Below are 20,444 nucleotides of genomic sequence, written 5' to 3'. Positions count from 1 at the left end.
TCAGCCTAACCCTAATCCTAAGCCTAACCCCAAGCCTAACCCTCACACTCACCCTCACCCTAACCTTAATCCTAACCCTAAACATAATCCTAAACCTAAACCTAAACCTAACCCTCACCCTAACGCTAACCCTAATTCTAACACTCACCCTCACCTTAGTCCTCACCCTAACCCTCACCCCAAACCCAACCCTCACCCTCACCAAAACACGAAACCTAACCCTCACCCTAACCCTACCCCTAACCCTAAACCTAATCCTCACCTTAACCCTAACCCTAACCCTCACCCTCAACCTAGCCCTTACCCTAAACATAATTTTAACCCAAATCCTCATCCTAACCCTCACCCTAACTCTAACCCTAATTTTCAACCTAACCCTAAACCTAAGTCTAACCCTCAACCTAACCCTAACCCTAAACCTCACCGTAATCTGACCCTAACCCTCTCCCTAACCCTAAACCTAACCTGAACACTAAACCTCACCCTAAGCCTTACCCTAAACCTCACCCTCACCCTAGCCCTCACCCTACCCTAATCCTAACCCTAACCCACATCCTAAACTTTAACCTAACCCTAAACCTAACCATCACCCTAACCCTAATCTTATCCCCCACCCTCACCCTCAGCCTAACCCTAAGCCTAAGTCTAACCCTCATCCTAAACCTCACACTCACCGTCACCCTAACCCTAATCCTAAACCTAACACTATCCCTAAACCTCAACCTAACCCTCTCCCTCACCCTTACCCTAACACGAACCCTAGCCCTAAACCTCACCTTAACCCTCCCCCTAACCCTAAGTCTAACCCTAAACCTCACCCTCACCCTTACCCTAACCCTAACCCTAACCCTCACACTCACCCTCAACCTCACTGTAAATCTAACCCTAAACCTAACAATAACCCTAACTCTAACCCAAACCACAACGCTAAACATAATCGTCACCCTCAGCCTCACCCTCACAGCAAACTTAATCCTAACCATAACACTAACAATAACCCTAACCCTAACCCTAACCCTAAACCTAACCCTAATCCTCACCCCCACTATCACCCTCAGCCTAACGCTAAGCCTAAGCCTAACCGTAACCCTAACCTTAAACCTCACCCTCAGCCACACCCTCACACCAAACTTAATTCTAACCATAATATTAACAATAACCCTAACCCTAAACCTAACCCTAATCCTCATCCTAAACCTCACCCTAACCCTAACCCTGACACTCACCCTAAACCTAACCGTAACAATAATCCTCAACCTAATCCTAACCCTCATGCTTACCGTAACCCTAACCCTAACTCTCATACTAACCCTAAGCTTACCGCGAACCCTAACCCTCACCCTCACCTTCACCCTCATCCTAACCCTAAGCCTAAACCTAACCCTAACCCTAACCCTCACACTCACCCTATTACCCTAATCCTAATCCTAACCCTAACCCTAAGCCTCACCCTCATGCTAACCCTCACCTTAACCCTAACCCTAACACTAACCCTAACCTTAACACTCACCCTCAGCCTCACCCTAACCCTAACTCTAAACCTAAATCTCACCCTCACCCTAAACCTAACCCAAAACCTCACCCTAACCCTAACCCTAAACCACACCCTCATTCTAGCCCTCCCCCAAACCCTAAACCTAACCCTAACCCACACCTTAACCCTAACCCTCACCCTCAACCTAACCCTCAGCCTAACCATAAGCCTAACCCTTAACTTAACCCTAACACACACATTCACCCTCACCCTAACCATAACACTAACCCTATCCCTAACCCTAACCCTCCCCCTAACTCTCACCCTAACCCTATCCCTAACACTAACCCCAAACCTAACCCTCAACCTTACCTTCACCCTAACCCTAACTCTAACTCTAAACCTCACCCTCACCCTAACCCTCACCATAACACTTACCCTCAACCTAACCATAACCCTAACCCTAACGCTACCCCTAACCCTAAACGACATCCTAACCCTCATCCTAATCCTAACCTTAACCCTAAACCTCAACCTCAACCTCACCCTCATCCTTACCCTAACACTAACCCTAAACATAACTCTCCCCCTAACCCTCCCCCTAAACCTATATCTAACCCTAAACCTTACCATCACTCTCACCATAACACTAATCCTAACCCTCACCGTAACAATAAACCTCAGCCTAAACCTAACCCTGACCATAACACTTACCCTCACACTAACACTAACCCTAACCCTAACACTCACCCTCACACTAACCCTAACCTCACCCTAATCCTAAACCTCACCCTAACTCTAATACTAAGCATAACCCTCACCCTCATCCTAGCCCTCACTCTAATCCTAATTATAAAACTCCCCCTCACCCTAACCCTAACACTCATCCTCACCCTAACCCTAAGCCTAACCCTAAACCTCAACCTAACCCTAACCCTCACCCTCACAGTAACCCTTACCCTAACCCTCACCCTAACGCTAAACTTTATCCCAACATTAACTCTCACCCTAAACCTAACCCTAACACTTACCCTAACCCTAACCCTCACACTCACCCTCACCTTCAGCCTAAGACTTAGCCTAAGCCTAACCCTAATCCTAAACTTCACACTTACCCTAATCCTAACCCTAATTCTAAGCCTAACCCTAACACTCACCCTCACCCTAACCCTCACCTTAAGCCTAACCCTAACATTAAACCTAATCCTAATTCACACCCTCAGCCTCACCCTAACCCTAACTCTAACAATAAACCTCACCCTGACCCGAACCCTAACCCTAACCCTAACCCTAAACCTCACCCTAACACTAACACTAACCCTCACCCTCAACCTAGCCCTCACACTAACCATAATCCTAACCCTAAACCTCATCCTAACCCTCCCCCTATCCCTAAGCCTAACCCTCACCCTAACCCTAACTTTCTCACCCACAACCTCACCCTAAGCCTAACCATAAACCTAACCATAACACACAAACTCACCCTCAGCCTAACCCTAAGCCTAAACCTAAATCTAACCCTAACCCACACACTCACCCTCACCCTAACCCTAAACCTAACTCTACCCCTAACACTATCCCTCCCCCTAACTCTCACCCTAACCCTAAACCTAACACTAACCCTAAACCTAAACCTCAACCTAACCCTTACTCTAACCCTAAAACTCACGCACACCCTAACCCTAACTCTAACCCTAACCCAAACCCTAAACCTCACCCTAACACTAACCTTAACCCACATCCTCACAGTAACCATAAACATAAACCTTACCCTAACAATAACCCTAACTCTAATCCTAAGACTCAACATAACCCTAAAATTAACCCTTATAGTAAACCTCACCCTAACCCTCCCCTAACCCTAACTCTAACCCTAAACCTCACCCTCATCCTAACCCTAACCCCAACACTAAACCTCACCCTAGCCCTAACCCTCACCCGCACCCTCAACCTCACTGTAACTCTAACCGTAACCCTAACATTAACCCTAACCCTAACACTAACCATCACCCTAACCCTAATCCTAACCCCCAAACTCACCCTCAGCCTTACCCTAAGCCTCAGCCTAACCCTAACCCTAACCCTCACACTCACCGTCACCCTAACCCTAACCCTATCCATAAACTTCAACCTAACCCTTACCCTCACCCTAACCCTAACACTAAACCTAAACCTAACCCTCACCCTAACCCTCCCCCTAACCCTAACTCTAACCCTAAAACTTACCTTCACCCTAACCCTAACCCTAACCCTAAACCTCACCATAAACATCACCCTAACCCTCATCCTCACCCTCAATGTCAATCTCACTGTAACTCTAACCGAAAACCAACAAGACTAACACTAATCCTGACCCTAACCCTAACACTAACCATAAACCTCACCCTCAGCTTCACCCTGACTGCAAACTTAACCCTTACCATAACACTAACAATAACCCTAACTGTAAATCTAACCCTAACCCTAACCCTAAACCTTACCTACTCCTCACCACCAACCTCACACTCAGCCTAACCCTAATCCTAACCCTAAACCTAACCCTAACCCTCACTGTAACCCAAACCCTAACCGTAACCCTAACCATAACCGAAACACTAACCCTAACCCCAAACCTAACCCTAACCCTAACCCTAACCCTAACCCTAATCCTCACCCTCACCCTCATGCTTACCCAAACAAGAACCCTAACCCTCACCCTAACACTAAGCCTAACCCTAACCCTAAGCCTAAACTTAACCCTAATCCTCACACTCACCCTCACCCTAACCCTAATCAAAAACCTAACCCTATCCCTAACCCTAACCCTCACCCTAACCCTCACCCAACCCCTCAACCTAACCCTAATCCTAATCCTAAACCTCATCCTAAACCTCACTCTAACCCTAAACTAAACATTCAAACAAATCCAAACCCTAAATCTAAACCTCACCCTAACCCTAAACCTAATCTGCACCCTCACCCCTACCCTCAACTTAACTCTAACCATAACAATAACCCTAACTCTAAGCCTAAGCCTAACCCTCAAACTCACTGTAACTCTAACCCTAACCCTAACTCTAAACCACACCCTCACGCTAACCATAAGCCTCACCCTCACTCTAGCCCTCACCCAAACCCTAATCCTAACCCTAAACCTCATCCTAACTCTCACCCTAACCCTAAAACCCTAAACCTCACACTAACCTTAACCCTCACCCTCACCCTCATGCTCGGCCTAAGCCTAAGCCTAAGCCTAAGACTAACCCTATCCCTCACACTCACCTTCACCCTCATCATAACTGTAACACTAACCCTAACACTAACACAAGCCCTCAACCTTACGCTAAATCTAACCCTAAACCTCACCCTCACTTCATCCTAACCCTCCCCCTCTCACTCCCCCTAACACAAAGCCTAACCCTAACTCCAACCCTAACCTTAACACTAACCCTAACCCAAACCCTCACCCTAACTCTCACCCTAACACTCAACCTCACCCTAGCCCACACCCTAAACCTAAGCCTAAGCCTAAAAATCACCCTAATCTTCACTCTAACCCTAACCCCAACCCTCACGCTATCCCTAAACCTCACCCTCACCCTCACCGTAACCCAAACCCTAATCCTAACCTTAACCCTAACCCTCACCCTCACCCTAAACCTCACCCTAACCCTAACACTAACACTAGTCCTAACCCTAAACATAACCCTAAACATAACCCTCACCCTCAGCCTCACACGAACCTCAAACTTAACCCTAAACATAACACTAAAATAACCCTAACCCTCACCCTAACAATAACCCTAACCCTAAACCTAACACTAACTCTAACCCTAACCCTAAACCTAAACCTAAACCTGACCCTAACCCTAATCCTAACACTCACCCTAACCCTCCCCGAAACCCTAACTCTAACCCTAAACCTCATCCTCACCCTAACCATAACCCTTACCCTAAACCTAACCCAAACCTGATCTTAAGCCTCACCCTCACCCTCACTGTAACTCTAACCCTAACCCTAACTATTACACTAACCCTAACACTAACCCTAACGCTGAACATCACCCTAATCCTAAACCAAACCCTCACCTTAACCCTAATCCTAACCCTAACCCTCAACCTCACGGTAACCCTAACCCTAAACTCAGCCTAACGCTAACCCTATCCCTCATCCTCACTCTAGCCCTCACCCTAAAACTAATGCTAACCCTAAAACTCACCCTCACCTTCACGCTCGGCCTAAGCCTAAGCCTAAGCCTAAGACTAACCCTGACCCTCACAGTCACCCTCACCCTAACCCTAACCGTAACCTTAACCCTAACCCTAACCCTCACACTAACCCTCACCTGAACGCTAACTCTAACCCTAAACCTCACCCTCACCCTAACCCTAAACCTCACCCTCACCCTCACCCTCTGCCTAACATTAAGCCTAACCCTAACCCCAACACTAACCCTAATAGTAACCCTAACCCCCACCCTAACGCTCACCCTAAACCTAACCGTAATCCTAACCCTCACCCACACCATAGCCCATACAGAAACCTAAGCCTAAGCCTAACCCTCAACCTAACCCTCACTCTAACCCTAAGCCCAAAGCTCACGCTAACCATAACCCTCACCCTCACCCAAACCGTAACTCTAATCCTAACGTTAACCCTAACCATAACACTCACCCTCACGTTAACCCTAATCCTTCTCCTAACACTAACGCTAACCGTAACCGTAACCCTAACCCTCACCCTAACCCTAACTCTAACCCTAAACCTCACCCTCACCCTAACCCTAACCCTAATCCTAAACCTCACTCTAAACCTAAACCTTACCCTAACACTTACCCTCATCTTAAAACTAACACTAACCCTAACACTAACCCTCACATTAACACTAACCATCACCCTAAACATAAACCTCACCCTAACCCTAACCCTAACCCTCAACTTCACCCTAGTGATCACACTAACCCTAACCCTCATCCTCACCCTAAACCTCACACTAACCCTAACACTAATCCTCAGTCTAGCCCTCACCCTCACGCTAACCCTAAACCACACCCTTACCATAAACCTCACCCTCAGCCTAACCCTCACCTTTTCTCTTATAGTCACCCTCATCCTAACCCTCACCCTAAACCACAACCCTCATCCTATCCCTCACCCTAACCGTAACCCTAACCATAACCTTAACCCTAACCCTCACCCTCAACTTCAGCCTCAGCGTAAACCTAACCCTAAGCCTATACCTAACCCCAAACCTCACACTCACCCTAGCCCTCACCCTAACCCTAATCCTAACCGTAACCCTCATCGTAACCCTCAACCGAACCTTAACCAGAACCATCACTCTAAACCTAATCCTCATCCCCACACGCACCCTCAGCCTAACCCTAATCCTAAGCCTAACCCCAAGCCTAACCCTCACACTCACCCTCACCCTAACCTTAATCCTAACCCTAAACATAACCCTAAACCTAAACCTAAACCTAACCCTCACCCTAAAGCTAACCCTAACTCTAACACTCACCCTCACCTTGGTCCTCACCCTAACCCTCACTCCAAACCTAACCCTCACCCTCACCAAAACACGAACCCTAACCCTCACCCTAACGCTACCCCTAACCCTAAACCTAAACCTCACTTTAACCCTAACCCTAACCCTCACCCTCAACCTAGCCCTCACCCTAAACCTAATTTTAACCCTAACCCTCATCCTAACCCTCACCCTAAATCTAACCCTAATCTTCAACCTAACCCTAAACCTAATTCTAACCCTCAACCTAACCCTAACCCAACCCTCACCGTAACCTGACCCTAACCCTCTCCCTAACCCTAAACCTAAACCGAACACTAAACCTCACCCTAAGCCTTACCCTAAACCTCACCCTCACCCTAGCCCTCATCCTTACCCTAATCCTAACCCTAACCCTCATGCTAACCCTCACCCTAAACCTAACCCTAACTCTAACCCTAACCCTAAATCTAAAACTCACCCTAACCTTAATCCTAATCCTCACCCTCTCCCTCATTGTAACCATAACCCAAACACTAACACTTACAATAACCCTAACCTAACCCTAACCCTCATCCTAACCATATCCTTCAATCTAACCTTAACTCTCATCCTAACACTTACCCTCACCCTAACCCGAACCCTAAACCTCACACTCACCCTAACCCTCAACCTAACCCCAATTCTCACACTAACCCGAACCCTAATGCTAAGCTTCAGCCTGACCCTAAACGTAACTCTACCCTACACCTCACCCTCACCATAACCATAACCCTACCCATAACTCTAAAGCTCACCCTAACACTAACCATAAACCTCACCCTCACCCTAGCCATAACCCTAAACCGAATTCTCACCCTAACCCTCATCCTAACCCTGACCCTAACACTAACCTTAACCCTCACTCTCACCCTCACCCCAACCCTAAACCTAACCCTAACCCTCAACCTAATCCTAACTGTCACCCTCACCAAAACCCTTACCCTAAACCTCACCCTAACCCTAACCCTAACTCTCACCCTAACCCTAACTCTCACCATCAGCCTCACCCTCAACCTAACCCTAACCCTAACCCTAAATGTTACACTCTCCCTAACCCTAAACCTCACCCTAACCCTAAATTTAATCCTAATAGTAACCCTAACCCAAAGCCTCAACCTCACCCTAACCCTCACCTTAACCCTAACCCTAACACTAACCCTAACCCTAACCCTCACCCTCAGTCACATCCTAACCCTAACTCTAACCCTAAACCTCACGCTCATCCTAACCCTAACCATAAACCTAAACCTCATCCTAACCCTAACCCTAAACCTCACCCTCACCCTAGCCCTCACCCTAACCCTAATCCTAATCCTAACCCTCATCCTAAACCTCCCCCTAACCCTAACCCTAACCATCACCCTAACCCTAACTATCACCCTCAAACTCACCATCAGCCTAAGCCTAAGCCTAAGCCTAACCCTAAACCTAACCCTAACACACACAATCACCTTCAGCTTTACCCTTATCCTAAACCTAAACCTAACCCTAACCCTAAGCCTCGCTCTAACTCTCACCCTAACCATAACCATAACACTAACCTAAACCTAATCCTCAACCTAACCCTCCCCTAACCCGAACTCTAATCCTAAACCGCACCCTCACCCTAAACCTAACTCTAACCCTAACTGAAACCCTAAACCTCACCCTAACCCTAAACCTAACCCTCACCCTCACCCTCACCTTAACCTTAACCCTAAACCTAACCCTAACAATAACCCTAAACATAATGCTAACCCTCACTCTAACCATAACCCTCATCCTAACCCAAACCCTCACCCTAACACTTACCCTCACACTAACACTAACCCTAACGCTAAAACTAACCCTGACACTACCCCTAACCCTAAACCTAACCCTAAATTTCCACCTAACCCTCACCCTTACCCTATCCTTAACACTATCCCTAACCCTAAACCTCACTGTCACCACCCTTAACCCTATATCTAACTGTAAACCTAACCCTCACCCTAATCCAAAACCCGACCCTAAACATAACACTAATCCTCACCTGCACCCTCAACCTCACCTTAACTCTAACCCTAACCATACCAAAAGCACTAACCCTAACCCTAACCATCACTGTAACCCTAATCCTCACCCCCACCCTCAGGCTCACCCTCACCTCAAACTTAACCCTAACCATAACACTAATAATAACCCTAACCCTAACCGTAATCCTCACCCCCATACTCATCCTCAGCCTAAACCTAAGCCTAAGCCTAACCCTAACCCTAATCCTCACCCTCACCCAAGCCCTCAACCTAACCCTAACACTCATCCTCACCCTAAACCTCACCCTAACCCTAACACTAATACTTAATCTAACCCTCACCCTAACCCTACCCCTAACCCTAACACTCACCCTAACCCTAACCTTCACCATTACCGTAACTCTTGAACCCAGACTAAACCTCATGTTTACCCTTACCGTCACCCCCACCCTAACCCTCACCCTAAACCTCACCCTCACCCTATTCCTCAACCTAACCCTAACTCTACACCTAAACCTCACCCTCACCCTAGCCCTAACTCTAACCCTAACCCTAACACTAAAACTCACCCTAACCCTAACCCTAAACCTCACCCTCACCCTCAGCCTCAGCCTAACCCTAAGCCTCACCATAAACATATCCCAAACACACACACTCACCCTCACCCTAACACTAATCCTAACCCTAACCCAAACCCTAAACCTCCCCTTAACTCTCACAATAACCCTAACCTTAACACGAACATTAACCCTAACCCTCAACCTAACCCTCACCCTAACCCTAACTCTAACCGAAACCTCACCCTCACCCTAAACCTAACTCTAACACTAACCCAAAACCTAAAACTCACCCTAACCCTAACCCTAACCCTCATCCTCACCCTCACCGTAACCATAACCCTAAACCTAAACCTAAGAATAACCCTAACTCTATTCCTAACCCTCACCCTAACACTTACCGTCACCCTAACACTAACCCTAACCCTCCCTCTAACCCTCACCCTAACCCTATATCGAACCCTCAACCTCACCATCACCCTAACCCTAACCCCTAACCCCACCCTAACCCTAAAACTAACCCTCACCCTTTGCTCGGCCTAAGACTAACCCTAAGCCTAAGCCTAAAACTAAACCTAAACCTCACCCTAACCCCAACAATAACACTAAACCTAACTCTAATCCTAAACTTCAACCTCACCTTAACCCTAACTCTAAACCAACCCTAAACCTAAACCTCACCCTAACCCTAACCCTTACCCTCACCCTCACCCTCACCGTAAACGTAACCCTAACCCTAACCCTAACAATAACCTTAACCATAACCATAAACTTCATCCTAACCATAACTTTCACCATAACAATAACCCTCACCCTAACATTTACCCTCACCCTAACACTAATCCTAAACCTAACACTAACAATAACACTCACCCTCACCCTAGAGCTCACCCAAAACTTAATTGTAAACAACCCTCATCCAAACCCTAACCCTCACCCTAACCCTAACCCTAAATCTAACCCTAACCCTAAACCTCACCCTATTCCTCACCCTAACCCTAACTCTAACCCTAAACCTCACCCTCACTCTAACCCTAACCCTAAACCTCACCCTCACCCTAGCCCTCAACCTAACCCTAATGCTAACCATAACCCTCATCCTAACACTCACCCTAACCCTAAACCTAACCCTCACCCTAACCCTCACCCCCACCCTCAACCTCACCCTTAGCCTAACCCTAAGCCTAACCCTAAACCTAACCCTAACCCACACACTCACCCTCACTCTAACCCTAAACCTAAAACTAACACTAACCCTAACCCTCACCCTCACCTTAGCCTTCACCCTAACCCTAATCCTAATCCTAACCCAAACTCTAACCATAACCCTAACCCTAAACCTCACCCTAAACCTAACACTATCCCTCACCCTCACTGTAAGGGTAACCCTAACTCTAACCCTAACAATAACCGTAACCCTAACTCTAACCCTCACCCTAAACTTAACACTCACCCTAACCCTAACCCTCACCCTAACACTTACCCTCAACCTTATCTTAACCCTCAGCCTTAGCCTAATCCTCACATTTAGGCTTACCATCACACTCACCCTAACCCTAATTCTAACCCTCACCCACACCCTAACCCTCACCCTCATCTTCCCCCTAAACCTCACACTAACCCTAACCCTAATCCTTAATCTAACCCTCACCCTAATCCGAAACCTAACCCTTACTCTAACCCTAAACTTAAACCTAAACCACACCCTTATCTTAACCCTCACCCTCAGACGAAACCTCAACTTTACCCTTACCATCGTCCTCACCCTAACCCTCCCCCTAAACCTAAACCTCATCCTAAAACTCACCCTAACAGTAAACCTAACCATCAGCCTAACCCTAACCCTCACGCTCAACCTCAAGCTCAGCCGAACCCTAAGCCTAAGCCTAACCCTTACCCTAACCCTCACCCTCTCCCTAGTCCTCACCCTAACCCTAAATCCTAACCCTAAGCCTCATCCTAACCCTCAACCTAAGCCTAAACCTAACAATCACCCTAACCCTAATCCTCACGCCCACACTCACCCTCAGCCTAAACATAAGCCGAAGCCTAACCCTAACCCTAACACTCTCACTCACCCTCACCCTAACCCTAATCCAAATCCTAACCCTACCCCTAACACATAACCTCAACATAACCCTCACCCTAACCTGAACCCTAATATTAACCCTAACTCTAACCCACGAACTAACCCTCTCCTTAACCCTAAATCTAACAATAAATGTCACCTTAACACTAACCCTAATCCTACCCCTAACACCAAACCTCACGCTCACCCTCACAATAACCCTCACCCTCACTGTAACTCTAACCCTCACCCGAGCCCTCACCCTAACCCTATTCCTAACCCTAAATCTTATCCTAACTCTCACCCTAACCCTAACCCTAACCCTCAACCTCATGCTAGGCCTAAGCCTAAGCCTAAGACTAAGCCTAACTCTAACCGTAACCCTCACCCTAACCCTAACCCAAACACTAACCCTAACTCTAGTCCTAAATCTCACTCTCACCTTAACCCTAACTCTATCCCTAACCCTAAACCTAAACCTCACCCTGACCCTCACCGTGACCATAACCGATACCCTAACCGTGACAATAATCCTAACCCTAACCCTAACCCTTACAATAAACATAATCCTCACCCTAAACCTAACCCTCACCCTAACACTTACCCTCACCCTAACACCTACCTTAACACTAGATAACCCTCAAACTAACCCTAACCATCACCCCAACCTTAAACCTGACCCTAACCCTAACTCTAACCCTCACCTTCACCCTAGCCCTCAACCTAACCCTAACCCTCCTCCTCACCCTAAACCTCACCCTAACCCTAACACTAATCCTCAATCTAACCCTCACCCTCACCCTACCCCTACCCCTAACACTCACTCTAACCCTAACCCTCACCATTACCATAACTCTCACCCTCAGCCTAAACCTCACGTTTACCCTTACCTTCACCCCCACCCTAACCCTCACCGTAACCATAACCCTCTCCCTAACCCTCACCCTAACCATAACCCTAACCCTCACCCTAACCCTAACTCTACCCCTAAACCTAACCCTCAACCTAAACCTAACTCTAACCCTAACCCTAACACTAAACCTCACCCTAAACCCTAACACTCACCCTAACCCTAAACCTTAACCGTAACACTAATCCTAAGCCTAACCATAAACCTATCCCTAACACACACACTCACCCTCACCTTAACACTAATCCTAACCCTAACCCTAATCCTAACCCTCTTTTTAACTCTCACTCTAACCCTATCCTTAACACAAACACTAACCCTAACCCTCAACCTCACCTTCACTCTAACCATAACCCTAAACCCCACCCTAACACTAACCCTAACCCACACCATCATGCTCAGCCTAAACCTAAGCCTAAAACTAACCCTAAAACTCACCCTAACCCCAACAATAACACTAAACCTAACTCTAACCCTAAACCTCACCTAAACCCTAACCCTAACCCTAACCCTAACCCTAAAGGTAAACCTCACCCTAACCCTAACACTTCACCTCACCCTCACCCTCACTGTAACCGTAAGCCTAACCCTAACCCTAACAATAACCCTATCCCTAACCCTAACCCTCATCCTAACCATAACCTTCACCCTAACACTAACCCTCTCCCTAACACTTACCCTCACCCTAGCACTAACCCTAACACTAACCCTCACACTAACCCTAACCATCACCCTAACCCTAACCCTAATCCTCACCCTAAATCTCAAACTAACCCTAACCCTAATCCTCAATTTAACCCTCATCCTCACCCTAACCCTAACCCTCACCTTCAGCCTAATCCTCACCTTTACACTTATCGTCACCCTCACCCTAAACCTCTCTCTAACCCTAACCCTCACCCTCACCCTCAGCCTCAGCCTAAACGTAAGCCTAAGCATAAACCTAACCTTAACCCTCACCCTCACCCTAGCCCTCACCAGAAACCTAATTCGAACCCTAAACCTCATCCTATCCTTAACCTAACCATAAACCTAACCAACATTCTAAACCTAATCCTCATCCCCCACCCATACTCTCAGCCTAATCCTAAGCCTAAGCTGAACCCTCATCGTAAACCTAATCTTAATGGTAACCCTAACCCTAACATTAAACATCAACCCAACCTTCACCCTAACCCTAACTCTAACCCTAAACCTCACCCTCACACTAACCATAACCCTAAACCTAAACCTCACCCTAAACCTGATCCTAACCCTCAGCCTCACCCTCACCCTCACTGTAACTCTAACCCTAACCCTAATCCTAACCCTCACCCTCACCCTAAACCTAAACTTAACCCTCACCCTAACCCTAACCTTCACCCTCACCGTAACCCTAACCCTAACCCTAACCCTAAACCTCACTCTGACCCTAACAATAACACTCACCCTCACCATAGCCCTCACACTAAACCTAATTGTAACCCTAACCCTCATCCCAAATCTCACCCTAACCCTAACCCTAACCATCAACCTAACCCTAAAACTAATTCTAACCCTCAACCTAACCCTAACCCTGACCACACTGTAACCCTAAACCTAACCCTCACCCTAATCCTCACCCTCATTCTGGGCGTAAGCCTAAGCCTAAGACAAAGCCTAAGCCTAACCCTAACCCTCATCCTAACCCTAACCCTAAAACTAACCCTAACTCCAACCCTAAACTTCACCCTAAACCTAACCCTAACACTAATCCTAACCGTAAACCTAAACCCTATCCCTCACCTTAACCCTAACTTTAACCCTAAACCTCACCCTCACCCTAAATCTAAACCTAACTGTATCTCTAACGCTCACCCTCAACCTAACACTCAACCCTAACCCTCATCCTCACCCTAAACCTCACCCTCACCCTAGCCCTCACCCTAGCCCTCACTCTAAACCTAATTCTAACCCTAACCCTCATACTAAACCTTAACCTAACCAGAACCCTAAATATCATTCTAAACCTAATCCTCATCCCCACCCATACACTCAGCCTAACCCTAAGCCTAAACGAACCCTAACCCTAACCCTCACACTCACCCTCACCGTAAACCTAATCCTAAAACTAACCCTACCCATAATTTTAAACCTCAACTTAACCCTCCACCTAACCCCAAGCCTAACATTAACCCTAATCCTAACCCTCAGCCTAACCCTCCCCCAAAGCATAAAACTTACCCTAAACTTCACCTTCACCCTAACCATAACCCTGTCCCTAAACCTCACCCTAACTCTTATCCTAATCCTCACCTTCACCCTCACCCTCACTGTAACTCTAACCCTAACCCTAACTATTACACTAACCCTAACCCTAACCCTGACTCTCACCCTAACACTAACCCTAACCCAAACCCTCACCTTAACCCTAACCGTAACCCTAACCCTCACCCTCACCGTAACCCTAAACCTAAACCTCATCATATCGCTAACCTTAACCCTCATCTTCACTCTAGCCCTCACCTTAAACCTAATGCTAACCCTAAACATCACCCTCACCTTCACGCTCGGCCTAAGCATAAGCCTAAGCCTAAGACAAACCCTGACCCTCACACTCACCCTCACCCTAACCCTAAACGGAAGCCTAACCCTAACCCTAACCCTCACACGAACACTAACTCTAACCCTAAACCTCACCCTCACCCTAACCCTAAACCTCACCCTCACCCTCAACCACTGCCTAACATTATGCCTAATCCTAACCCCAACCCTAACCCTAATACTAACCCTAACCCGTACCCTAACCCTCACCCTAACCCTAACCCTAACCCTCACCCTCAACATAGCCTATGCCAAAAACCTAAGCCAAAGCCTAACCCTCACCCTAACCCTCACTCTAACACTAACCCCAACGCTCACCCTAACCATAACCTCACCCTCACCCTCACCCTAAATCTAATCCTATTCCTAACCCTAACGGTAACACTCACCCTCACCTTAACCCTAATCCTAATCCTAACCCTAACTCGCAATTTCACCCCCACACTAAATTCCACCCTAACCCTCACCCTCAAACTAATCCTAACCCTAACCCTAATCCTAAACCTCACCCTAAACCTAAAACTTACCTTAACACTTACCCTCAGCTTAAAACTAACACCAACCCTAACCCTAACCCTAACCCTCACACTAACGCTAACCATCACCCTAAACCTAAACCACACCCTAACCCTAACCCTAACCCTCAACTTCACCCTTGCCCTCACCCTAACCCTAACCCTCATCCTCACCCTAAACCTCACACTAACCCTAACACTAATCCTCAATCTAACCCTCACCATCACCCTAACCCGAAACCTCACCCTTACCATAACCCTCACCCTCAGCCTAACCTCACCTTTTCTCTTACAGTCACCCTCATCCTAACCCTCACCCTAAACCATAACCCTCATCCTATCCCTCACCATAACCTTAACCCTAAACATCAACCTAAACCTAACCTTCACTTTCAAATTCAGCCTCAGCCTCAGCCTAACCCTAAGCCTAAACCTAACCCCGAAACTAACACTCACCCTAGCCCTCGCCCTAACCCTAATCCTAACCCTCATCCTAACCCTCAACCTAACCTTAACCAGAACCATCACTCATCCCTACACTCACGCTCAGTCTAACCGTAAGCCTAAGCCTAACCCTCAGCCTAACCCTCACACTCAGCCTCACCTTAACCTTAATCCTAAACCTAAACCTAACGCTAAACCTAAACTTAACCCTCATCCTAACGCTAACCCTAACCCTAACCCTCACCCTCACCTTAGTCCTCACCCTAACCCTCACCCCAAACCTAACCCTCACCCTCACCGAAACATGAACCCTAACCCTCACGCTAACCCTACCTCTAACCATAAACCTAATACTAACCTAATACTAACCTAAACCTAAGCCTCACCCTCACCGAAACATGAACCCTAACCCTCACCCTAACCCTACACCTAACCCTAATACTAACACTCATCCTCACCCTAGACCTCACCCTAACCCTAATTGTAACCCTAACCCTCATCCTAACCCTCACCCTAACCGTAACCCTAACCCTCAACCTAACCCTAAACCTAATTCTAACCCTCAAGCTAACCCTAACCCTAACCCTCACCGTAACCTAACCATAACCCTCACCCTAACCCTAAACCTAACCCAAACCCTAAACCTCACCCTAAGTATAAACCTAACCCTCACTCTCACATTATCCCTCATCCTAAACCAAATCCTAACCCTAACCCTCATGCTAACCCTCACCCTCACCCTAACACTCACACTAAACCTAGCCCTAATCCTAACCCTCAACATAACCCTAACCCGCACCCACACCATAAACCTAACGCTAACAATCTCCCTATCCCTAAACTTAATTCTAACTCTAAACCTCACCTAACCCTAACACTAACCCTCACCCTCATGCTAGACCTCATCCTAACTCTAATCCTAGCCCTAACCCTAACCCTAAACCTCACACTCACCCTCACCTTAACACTAGTCCCAATCCTAACCTTAACCCTAGCCTCACCCTCACCCTAAACCTCACCCTAACCCTAACCCTAACACTAACCCTAACCCTAAACATAACCCTAACCCTCACCCTCAACCTAGCGCTCAACCTAACCCTAACCCTCATCCTCACCCTAAACATCACACTAACATCAACACTAATCCTCAATCTAACCTTCACCCTCACCCTAACCCTAAGCCTCACCCTGACCGTAACCCTCACCCTCAGCCTAACCCTCAACTTTACCCTTACCGTCACCCTCGCACTAACCCTCACCATAACCCTAATCCTCATTCTAACCCTCACCCTAAAGGTAACCACAACCATCACCCTAAACCTAACCATCACCCTCACCCTAAGCCTCAGCCTAATCCTAAGCATAAGCCTAACCCTAACCCTAACCCTCACCCTCACCCTAGCCCTCATCCTAACCCTAATTCTAACCCTAACCCTCATCCTAACGCTTAACCTAACCAGAAACCTAACCATCATTCTAAATCTAATCCTCATCCCCACCCATACACTCAGCCTAACCCTAAGCCTAAACGAACCCTAACACTAACCCTCACAGATATCTTCACCGTAAACCTAATCCGAAACCTAACCCTAACCCTAATATTAATCCTCAAACTAACCCTCACCCTAACCCCAAGCCTAACACTAACCCTAATCCTAACCCTCCCCGAAACCCTAACTCTAACCCTAAACCTCACCCTCACCCTAACCATAACTCTTACCCTAAACTTAACCCAAACCTGATCATAACCCTCACCCTCACCCTCACTGTAACTCTAACCCTAACCCTAACTATTACACTAATCCTAACCCTAACCCTGACCCTCACACTAACCCTAACCCTAACCCAAACCCTCACCATAACCCTAACCCTAACCTTAACCCTCACTGTAACCCTAACCCTAAACCTCACCCAAACGCTAATCCTAACCTTCATACTCACTCTAGCCTTCACCATAACACTAATTCTAACCCTAAACCTCACCCTCACCTTCACGATCGGCCTAAGCCTAAGCCTAAGACTAAGACTAACCCTGACCCTCACAATCAACCTCAAACTAACCCTAACCCTAACCCTATCCCTAACCCTAACTCTCACACTAACCCTCACCTGAACGCTAACTCTAACCCTAAACCTCACCCTCACCCTAACCCTAAACCTCACCCTCACGCTCACCCTCTACCTAACATTAAGACTAAACCTAACCCCAACCCAAACCCTAATACTAACCCTAACCCCCAGCCTAACGCTCACACCCTAACCCACACCCACAACATAGCCCATCCCAAACACTAAGCCTAAGCCTAACCCTCACCATAACCCTCACTCTAACCCTAACCCCAACACTCACCCTAACCATAACCCTCATCCTCACCCTCACTCTAACTCTAATCCTAACCCTAACCCTAACCATAACACTCACCTCACCTTAATCCTAATCCTAATATTAACCCTAACTACAATCCTCACCCCCACCCTAAATCTCACCCTAACCCTAACTCTAATCCTAAACCTAACCCTCACCCTAACCCTAACTCTAACCCTTAACATCACCTTCACCCTAACCTTAACCCTAACCCTAATCGTAAACCTCACCCTAAACCTAAACCTTACCCTAACACTTAATCTCAACTTAAAACAAACATTAAGCCTAAAAATAACCCGCACACCAACGCTAACCATCACCCTAAACCTAAACCTCACCCTAACCCTGAGCTTAACTCTCAAATTCACCCTAGCCCTGACCCTAACCCTAACCCGAACCCTAAACCTCACACTCACCCTGTTACCCTCATCCTAATCCTAACCCTAAGCCTAACCCTCACCCTCACCCTAAGCCTCACCCTATCCCTAATTCTAACACTAACCCTAAACCTAACGCTAGCCCTCAGCCTCACCCTAACCCTAACTCTCACCCTAAACCTCACTCTCCACATTACCGTAACCCTAACCATAACTCTTAATCTTACCCTAACAATAAATATAAACCTCACCCTCACCCTAGATCTCACCCTAACCCGAATCCTTACCGTAACCCTCATCCTAACCCTCACCCTAACACTGACCCTAACCCTCACTCTCACCCTCACCCTAACCCTAAACCTAACCCTAACCCTCACCCTAACCCTAACTGTTACCCTCACCATAACACTTACCCTAACCATCACCCTAACCCTAAACTTATCCCGAAACCGAACTCTCAACCTAACCCTAACCCTAACCCTCACCCTAACCCTCACCCGCACCCTCACCCTCAGCCTAACCGTAAGCCTTACCCTAACACTAACCCTAAACGTTACCCTCACCCTAACCCTAACCCTAACCCTAAAACTCACCCTAACCCTAAACTTAAACCTAATACTAACCCTAACCCTAAACCTCAACCTCACCCTAACCCTCACCTTAACCCTAACCCTAACACTAACCCTAACCCTAAACCTCACCCTCAGCCTCATCCTAATCATAACTCTAACCCTAAACCTCACCCTCATCCTAACCCTAATCCTAACCCTAAACCTCATCCTAAACCTAACACTAAACCTCACCCTCAACCTAGCCCTCACCCTAACCCTAAACCTAATCCTAATCCTCATTGTAACCCTCCCCCTAACCCTAACACTAACCCTCACCCTAACCCTATCCCTCACCCTAAAGCTCACCCTCAGCCTAACTGTAAGCCTAACCCTAAACCTAACCCTAACACACAAACAATCACCTTCGGGTTTACCCTAATCCTAACCCTAAACCTAACCCTAAACCTAAGCCTCCCCCTAAATATCACCCTAACCATAACCCTAACACTAACCCTAACCCTAACCCACAACCTAACCCTCACACTAACACTAAACCTAATCCTAAACCTCACCCTCACCCTAGCCCTAAATCTAACCCTAACTGAAACCCTAAACCTCACCCTAACCCTAAACCTAACCCTCACCCTCACCCTCATCTTAACCTTAACCCTAAACATAACCCTAACAATAACCCTAACCATAAGCCTAACCCTCACTCTAACCATAATCCTAACCCTAACCCAAACCCTCACCTAACACTTACCCTCACACTAACACTAACCGTAACCCTAAAACTAACCCTCACACTAACCCTAACCCTAACACTAACCCTAAACTTCAATGTAACCCTCAACCTCACCCTAACCCTAACACTAACCCCAACCCTAAACCTCACCGTCACTCTCCCCCTAACCCTATATCTAACTGTAAAACTCACCCTCACCTTAACCCTCTCCCTAACCCTAAACCCCTCCGTAACCCTAACCCTAATCCTCACCTGCACCCTCAACCTCACCTTAACTCTAACCTTAACCCTAACAAAAACACTAACCCTAACCCTAATTATCACTCTAACCGTAATCCTCACCCCACCCTCAAC

Source organism: Dipodomys merriami, unplaced genomic scaffold (assembly GCF_024711535.1).
Source record: "Dipodomys merriami isolate MVZ:Mamm:240054 unplaced genomic scaffold, mDipMer1.0.p SCAF_65, whole genome shotgun sequence".
NCBI classification, from domain to species: Eukaryota; Metazoa; Chordata; class Mammalia; order Rodentia; family Heteromyidae; genus Dipodomys; species Dipodomys merriami.
This window is presented reverse-complemented; position numbering follows the sequence as displayed.